The sequence below is a fragment of the Berghia stephanieae genome, chromosome 4, assembly GCF_034508935.2.
Source record: "Berghia stephanieae isolate SIO BIC M18660-M18661 chromosome 4, UCSD_Bste_1.3, whole genome shotgun sequence".
NCBI lineage: Eukaryota > Metazoa > Mollusca > Gastropoda > Nudibranchia > Aeolidiidae > Berghia > Berghia stephanieae.
Window position 1 is genome coordinate 9,927,798 of NC_088363.1, and position 9,508 is coordinate 9,937,305.

Here is a 9,508-nt window from a genome sequence, read left to right on the forward strand (position 1 = left end):
AAGGAAGTCAAGCCTCAGTACCAGTGAGGCCTTACACGAGTTCTTGATCCAGTACCGGAGAACTCCCCTGTGCAGTGGCTATAGCCTAAGCGAACTTCTGATTGGTCGACAGATACGGGCGAAGATAGATGTGCTCCTGCCCCACAACCGTGTAAATCTTCGCTCGTCCAGGAAATCTAAGTTCACAGTGAACAGCCAGTGCTATGCCCTGTCTTTTCAGAGGGGGCGTAGGGACAAGTGGGTGCCAGCGATTGTGGCATCAGTGATTTGAAACCGAATGTTCGATGTGAAAATCGTGCCGGATGGTCCTACTTTGAGAAGACACGTCGACCAACTGCGCACACGCCACAGTAGTTAACATGGTGGTTATATTATAATCGTGACAACGAGACTCACGTTCTTGTAACAGATTATTCCAGTGCATGGACTGTCAAATGGACTTGATATAGTGTATGTGATCACCAGACATTTGAAATAGTATTGTTCGTACGGACTTTTAAATGTTAATCGTAACGGCGTTCTTCTGGATGTGTAACATAGAATTTCAAATTAACTTTGAAATAGTGTTTTAAGCGGACTGTTACATTATGTGTGTCTATGTTAATATTTTGATGGTTAAACCTTCAGTATCCTTCAGGCTAGAAGGGAGGTGTTATGGTGTATTGTTATTATTGAGTTATTGCCCTTTGCAATAACTAATAATTTACTTCCATGAATAATACACTTAATTACATTTAGTTATTTCTAAATAATGTCACAATTGAATATATTAATACAATACGTTATATTCGTATCATTAGTTAACTAGACTTTGCATTGACGTTATATTACATAACGTATATTTCTGTTTATGTATATTTTTATAATGCATGTTTAATGTTATTAAGTCTGTGATATATTATGATTTAAAGGAATTGAATAAACAATTACTTGATGATTGGCAACCAAGGAACGTCTTCCCTGTCAGTTATGTACTGCGGTTGGTACATAACAATGATGGTGATGTGATGATGATTGTGATGGTGATAATAAAGATGACAAGATGAGATGATAACAGATTCTTTACCTCGAACGTTTTGGAATCCTGGAGGTGTAGGGTACCCAATTACGAAGTGAGGTTTTTTCATGTCCTCGTTTGGATACAACGTTTGAATTAAAAAACACAAAAGTGCAAGACATTTTACATTCTACAGCATGGCTCAGCGGTACGGTCTCTACCCGAAAGGTATCGAGTTCGATCACCCGCCGCTGCGCTGTGTGGCCTTGAGCAAGTCACCTCACCCTAGCTAAATTTTGCGTCGCTGCATTGCGGCTGATGCCTGAGTTATTCCAATCTTCCCCTAGAATAGACCCTAGAGACAAATTTCCCCTATGGAGTGAATAAAGGGAATTTTTTTAAACGTTCATCTTTTTATTCTCCATTCTAATTTCGTTATCTCCGAATTTCTTTTTATTTTGAAAAAATATTTTAACGATACGTCCTTTTTAAAAAAAAAAAATATAATTTTAATGAAATTTAAGTCTTGATAATCCGAAGTACAAATTGTTATTGTAAAGTTGATATCATTACGCGTTACTATCATTTTGGGGGATGGAGGGGGGTGGGGGTAGAACAATTGATGAAAAGAAGCTTTTGTAGATTTCATTGAGAAAATAACAACAAAAACATTGACAACGAAAAGTCACTGAAGGTTTAATATAAAAAGCCACCCACTGGCGAATGTGTTAATAAAATAAAACAGAAACAAAAATAAAACCCCAAAGACACCCGTCCAATAACCTCCACCCTAATAGCACGTGAGTGAGTGAGTGAGTAGTGAGAGCGAGCGTGAGTAGAAGTAAACATTCTGGTTGTTGTCATTGTAGGTGTCGATGGTGACAACGTTGGTGATGGCCTGCCTGGTGGGAGCGGTGAGAGGAGGAGGAGCAGTGACACCTTGGGGTTTGCTTGCTTGTTTATCAACGGTTGGGGGGAAAGAGGGAAGGACCGATCGTGTCTTGGGACTACGGATAAAGGAAGAACATGGCAACGATCTGCTAGTGGTTTTATAATAGTCACACACAAACACATACGCACATAAAAAAGCAATGTGATTTGTATTGGGAGGGGTGTTGAAGTGTTGTTATATATTTTGTGTTGAATGACAACTGTCTATATCTAGGATCGATTGAATTGGAGTGAAACGTATACAGTGAGTAATAGTTATTAAAGTTGAAAACACTCGCATGCAATTAATCATTATTATTATTAATAGTATTCTTCTTCTTCTTCTTCTTCTTCTTCTTCTTCTTCTTCTTATTATTATTATTATTATTATTATTATTATTATTATTATTATTATTATTATTATTATTATTATTATTATTATTATTATTATCGTTATCGTCATCATCATCATCCTCTCCTTCAACATCATTATTATCATCATCATCATCATCATCATCATCATCATCCTGTGCAATACTATGTTGTTATAATCTTTGTCATTGTTTCTTTGCTTATAGTACTTCAAATGTCCTACTTAAAAGTATAATAGTTTTCATATATAATTTCCTTACCGTATGTAAAATGCAGATAGAAAAATATATGTGAGATCGCTACTGCTATCATCATGTAACAATTAATAAAAGCACAGCTGCTTTGAACGCGTTTTGCGTGAAACGCTTTCGTAACCTAGACTACATTTGAAAAATACAAGTAAAAAGCCAAAATAGACGCGCGACCAAATCATCTTGAAAATTGCATTGTTATATTATTTGTTTTACTACGATAATAGGCACCTAGATAACCACGCCTCTCGTACAGTCGTCATACTGTAAACAATGGCGTTGATTGGTTGACATAGCAAACTATACACGTTTTATTATTGATGGTATGTGTCTTAATAAAATACCCACTATTCTACCACTTAATCAGTATAACTAACACAGAAAACGGTGTGAAAACTTATACCTTTATAACTTGATCGTGTGAAACTTGTCTCCAATTTGGCGGTATAAAAACAAGAACACCGATCAGAGAGAGGACGCTTTCATTCACGTAATTAAACAACCAACTATGTTTGCCCGAGCACCTGTGAAAATGTGTCCCAAATTCCGTGTTTTGATTGGTCAAAAATCTACTGGTTAATTGAATTGTTGCTGCTTGAAGCTAAAAGAAATATATAGCGATAGGAAATGCTATGGGACATTCAATGGTGCCAGATAATGTGGAACAACGCCATTCTCAAATCTCTTCTTTGTCCTTCGTGTTTCATCCATCGCGTTTTGTTAAGAATGGGGAAACCCATTAAAATAAATTGAAACTTCCATTTCATTTTCTGTTGTTATTTGTTACTATGATATAAAATCGTAAGACCGTTTTTGAAGATTCTCCACAATAAGAATGAACTTGATTCGTCGCTCGTTAATAACCATAGGGAAATTATCACATTTGTTGTGATTCAGGTTATGTAGTCTTGTGGTATGACGCTCGCTTTCGGACCGGAATGTCCTGGGTCCGAATCTTGTTCGGTGCATAGTTTAGTCCGTGGAAAAAGGTTCTTTATTCACATTCTCTCATCGTACTCAGATGTAAAATGAGTATCTGGCTGTTAAGAACGTTGTCTCTGCCCGAAAAAACAAATGCGTTATCGCCTAACAACTGTCGTTTCTCGTTCTACATGCTACATGTTGCTGTTGGTCTGGGACCCTTTGTAAAGCGCTTTGGGCACGTTCAGTGGATATTGCATTGTATAAAAGTTCATTATTGTTTAAGAAGATTAATTTTGTATGTGTATTACAGAATAGTAAGAAAGCTGATGGACATGACACTGTTGGATATTTTATTTTTAAAACATCAACCTCACTGTGTTCATTGATATCTCAATCACGGCTTGTTGAATGTCATGAATAAAAAGTGAATATAACAGCTTAAAAAAAGAACAAAATATCAAACACAAAGCGTTTCGGGCTCAAAACCCTTCTTCAGCCAAGAGTAGATAAAAAAAAAAACAATAAATACATAAATACATTACTAAATTCCAGCTGGTAGATATTTAGTAATGTAATTACGTCTTCATTGTTTTGTTGTTGGCTGAAGAAAGGTTCAGTGTTTGATATTTTGTTCTTATTGTATGAAGGTGTTATATTCATGTTTGTTTACTACTTTTTTTTACATAGAGTCCACAGCTTCTAGCAGCCTGGTATCACTTTGGCTTGTTGAATGAACGATCCTTTTCCTTATTGATTGATGAAATGAGTATTTCAGGTCGGGTCAAACACGCTTATTATCCGGCAGTTGCTTCTCTCGCGAAGATTTGATCTCCGTCATATCGATCTGAAATGATGTCGTAAAGAACTACTCGAAGAAAATCATTGGTATTTTAAAAAAATAATTGAGCTTTATATAGCGCCATATCCACTAAATGTGCTCAAAGCGCTTTACAAGGGGTCCCTGGTCAACAACAACATTTAACATGTAGGACGGGACATGCCGCCTGTTAGGCGATATTACAATTTTTCGGACAAAGACAACGCTGTTAACGGCCAGGTACTCATTTTACACCTGAGTACGGTGAGAGAAAACTATTGTTAGACCAATTTTGGAGTATGGCAGCTCAATTTGGGACCCATATACAAAGAAAAACATCGACACCTTAGAAAACATCCAAAGAAAAACAGCAAGACGCATCACAAACACATTCGATCCTTTCTCAAGTGCGTCTGAAATATCACAACGGATTGGCCTTGAACCACTGGAAAAGAGAAGAAAGATAGATAAACTTAAATTGTTCCACAAGATCTACTACAAAAATTCGTGCCTTAAACCTACAAACGACATCAAAGATATCGGCACAAGAAATACGAGGGGACACACAGCAAGAGTAACCATCCCAACATCAAAAACAGACGCCCACATGTATTCGTTTTTCCCTTCCACTGCCCGACTATGGAATAGCCTCCCAGATGAAGTGGCTGAAAACAGTTGCCAACATGCCTTCACGCGATTGCTAGAGTTCACAACGTGACTTTTTAATCTATGTGTTTTTTTTTTTTTTTGTTATTTTTTTTTGTTTTTTGTTTGTTTTATTTTTCTTTTTTAATTAGTATTATGTGCAGAGTTTTAGCAAGTTTAAAATGTAAAACACTACAAACTGTGGAGTGATCCTCGACAATATTGGAGGTTTCCACAAGACGAAGAAGAAGAAGAAGAAGAAGAAGAAGAAGAAGAAGAAGAAGAAGAAGAAGAAGAAGAAGAGAAAGTGAGTAAAGAGCCTTTTCCAAGGACTCAACTATGCGCCAAGCGCGAGGCTCGAACCCAGGACTTTCCGATCCGAAAGCGAGTGTCATACCACAAGACCACATAACCGCACAAAGTCATAATGATTTCCCATTGAGGTTGAAGACAGAATACGTTTCATTTTAGGGGCAGCGCGGCTCAGCGGGGACGGTCTCTGCTTCGTAGAAGATTGGAAACAGAGCAGTATTTTGACGTCGTGCTATTGTTCTCTATTTATTGTTGGTTGGCTGGCCAAAGTTGCCGGCCATAATGTCAATTCAATTAAGTCTGCAGGGATGTGTTGAACACGTGATACATTCCATTTGCCTGAATGTCCCGTACTTTCCGTTTTGCTAGGGAGAGAGAGATAGATAGATAGATAGAGAGATAGATAGATATATAGATAGATAGATAGATAGATAGATAGATAGATAGATAGATAGATAGATAGATAGATAGAGATAGATAGATATATTGAGAGAGAGAGAAAGAGAGAGAGAAAGAGAGAAAGAGAAAGAGAGAGAGAGAGAGAGAGAGATAGAGAGATAGATTGATAAATAGATAGATAGATAGATAGATAGATAGATAGATAGAGAGATATAGATAGATAGATATATTGAGAGAGAGAGAGAAAGAGAGAGAGAAAGAGAAAGAGAAAGAGAAAGAGAAAGAGAGAGAGAGAGAGAGAGAGAGAGAGAGAGAGAGAAAGAGAGAGAGAAAGCGAGAGAGAGAGAGAAAGAGAGAGAAAGAAAGAGAGAGAGAGAGAGAGAGAGAGAGAAAGAGAAAGAGAGAGAGAAAGAGAGAGAGAGAGTTAGAGAGAGAGAGAGTGAGATAGATAGATAGAGAGAGAGAGAGAGAGAGAGAGAGAGAGAGAGGAATGATGTTTGAAAAAAGAAATTTGGACCGTTAAAGTTGTATTATTCGAAGAGGAGTGAGTAGTTCAAGTGAGTAACTTACTTACTAACTTTCAATGCATGAAAACATGATGTTCCCTGTTGTATTAAATTGTAAAGATGACTGTGTGCATTTTGAAGTAAATTTCTTATTAGAAAAACAAATATATTAAACTGAGGCTTACATTCAATCTAACATTGTTATTTATTTCAGGAAAACTAAGAAAATGTAGACAATATATTACCCATTGTTTCAAAACGGTATTATGTCCGGATGATTGAGACCATGACTAGTATGAGTTTACATTAAATATTGAAAAGAAATACGAACTTTGGGTCTTTTGTGGTGTTCATTGTATTTATTATTCTCCCTTACAAGGAACCGATATTAACCTCAATTCGGACAGAAAAAAAGCTTCAATTCAATTTCACATTGTTATTTATTTCTTCGAGCTTCGAGCAGCAACATTTACACTACCTTGTCTTCCTGAAAGAGTTTTAACACAAAAACGTTTCATTGTTTACTGATGAAACGATTTATTTTGTTGCTTCAGAGGCCAATATGTGTTATATATTGCTTTCTACCACGTGAACGGCAAACAATGAGCAAATATCTCTTTCCTTAGATGGAAAACAGGCCTGGAACAATCCATCGCTTGAAACTCACAATCTATTGTCAGTTTCGTTCTTATTGGACATTTTTCAGGACGTGATGGCTAGTTCGTCAGAGCCATACAGCCTGGACAATCACAATTGGGTGCTAACTTTTGAATATGACGTTTCCCTATCGCAAAGTACTTTCCGCCAATTCTAAAGGGCTATGTGGTTTAGTGTTACGATACACGCCTTCGGACTGGATGGTCCAGGGTTCTAGTCCCGGTCTGAGTGGTGCATAGTTGAATCCTTGTAAAAGACTCTTTACGTACATTCTCTCGCCGTGCTTAAGTGTATAATGAGTACCTGACCGTTAACAGTGGTTTCTCTTCGGTTCCTTTTGATTTTGAAGCGAGTGCTCTACCAACTGAGCTATCGACACCACAAATCAATGTATGAGGTTGTTAAAATAATATAATGTATTATACGTAACAGCCACATTCTTTATATGACAGTCTCAAACGAACTAGAACCTTCCAAGACCACGTCGGTATGTAAACAAAACAGAACAGGCTCTTTTGATCATAAAATATGATATTATGTATCTCATCATCATTACCTAAATTGAAATTCTTCTCTCATTCATTAGTTCTAATATCTCTGGAGTAATCCATTTCTTGTTCTGCAACTTAAGTGTGGTTGGAACATTTTCTTCTAATGATGCAGCAACACTGTCTTTAAACTGCTCATATTTCTCTTCTATATCTGTTAGTTCTCCAAGCACTTCAAACTTGTTTCTTACTGATAGTTCAAATTTTTCTTGTATCTTCTGTTCCTCCCGGAGAATGTCTAGTTGGTATTTAGGTTTAGCCTTTGCTCTTTTGCAGATTTTCAATTAAAAAAAAATAATAACCCACCAGCCTGTGTAATAACAAGCAGAGGACAAACAATACAACAAGTTGAATGTTTCAAATATTTAGGCTTCAATGTAACATCCAATGGAAAATCAGATTGTGAAATAAAGAAAAGAATAGGTATGGCGAAGAATGCATTCAACCAGCTGCATACAATTATGAAAAACAGGAATATTAGCATGAAAACAAAAATCAAAGTCCTGGATTGCTATGTACTGTCTGTGCTGCTATATGGTTGTGAGAGCTGGACCATAAACAAGACCATGGTTAAAAGACTGGAGGCAGTGGAAATGTGGTTTTACAGAAGAATGATGAGGGTGTCATGGATGGAAAGGAAAAGAAATGAAGAAATTTTAGAAATGGCAAACAGAAAAAGATCACTGATAACAAAAATCATCAAACGCCAAATGGAATTTTTAGGACACATTATCCGCCACCCTGGTTTGGAAATACTCGCCTTGACTGGAAAGATGAATGGAAAAAGAATAAGAGGAAGACAAAGAATAACGTATTTGAAAGGGATAAGAACTTGGACAGATGAAGCTGAGAAAGGTGGCGCTGCTTTAATAGAATTGGCAAGAGATAGATCAGCTTGGCGGAAGATGACCTCCGACGTCTGCTTCAGATATGGAACTACATGAGATGAGATGAGATCATCATTACACGAAATTATTATTATGTCGGTATGGAACATGGCCCGAGAATGGGCATGATCTATATTAACATTCCATGTGCTCGAGGTCATTGGTAACATTGCAAAATTTGCTCAAAGTGAACCACTTAGTGAAAAATGTTCACAGCTTTTTAAATGAATAACATCACGATTGGTCATTCGATTCAGCTTGACACATGTGTATGTTTTTTAATTTTTGTAAACAAAGCAGCGTGTTTACATAATTTGTTAAGAAATATCCGATAGTTAGATAGCAACAAATCATGTGATTGATGACCTGGTTGGACGAAAACATGAATATAGATCGCTCCCATAGACACCTAGATAATTGCGCCTCTCAGACTGAATGTAAACAATGGCAATGATTGGTAAACATAGTAAACTACACAGGTTTAACAATGATGGCATGGATCTAAGTAAAATACCAACTTGTTATATACAGCTTGATCAATAGAACCAACATAGAGAACTATTTGTAAATTTAAACGTTTATAATATGATCGAGAAAATCGTGTGATAACTATGTTGTCACCCATTTAGCGGAATGAAAACAAATACAATGAACAGAGAGATAGGTCGATATCATTCACGCCATTGTTTATAAACAACCTTGTTTGTCCGAGCACGTGTGAAGATGTTGTTCACAAATTCCATGTCTTGATTGGTAAAAAATCTACTGGTTTTGACACTTAGATAACGACGCCTCATGGATAGCCGCGAACTACACCGGGTTTACTATCGGTGATTTGTGTCTGAATAAAACACCCACTGTCCTACCGCTCGATTAATAGAACCAACACAAATGATCGAGAAAATCATATGATAACTAGTCAGCCATTTGGTGGCATAAAAACAATAACTATGATCAGAGAGGGGTCGATTCCTACATCCAACTATGTTTGTCCGAGCAGGTGTAAGGTGTGTCACGAATTCCATGTTTTGATTGGTCAAAAATCTACTGGTTAATTAGTTTTGGGAGATGATATTTCTTCCCTTTAAATCATCTCTCTGTAATATATTTTTTTTTTTCAGTATCAGTTTTGTAAGTAATTGAGTAGATTCCTCTTGATGCGATTTTGTGCATGTGTCTGAATGAGACTTTTAGATGACATCAAATTAAGTACGCTGATAGTGTGTAGGTACTTGGAAATCTACAACCTGTTCCCTATTTGAA

The 9,508-nt window shown here is 36.7% G+C and overlaps 1 protein-coding gene across 1 annotated transcript in view; it reads left to right on the plus strand.

Annotated features, from left to right (window-relative positions):
- Nucleotides 1-1,915: 1,915 nt before the first annotated feature.
- The window catches only part of LOC144970006 (uncharacterized), a 90,290-nt gene continuing 82,697 nt past the window's right edge, over nt 1,916-9,508 (plus strand). Inside the window, exon 1 of the mRNA XM_078909149.1 lies at nt 1,916-2,192. The gene's annotated coding sequence lies outside the window, so the exon portion shown is untranslated. The remainder of the gene's footprint in view (nt 2,193-9,508) is intronic.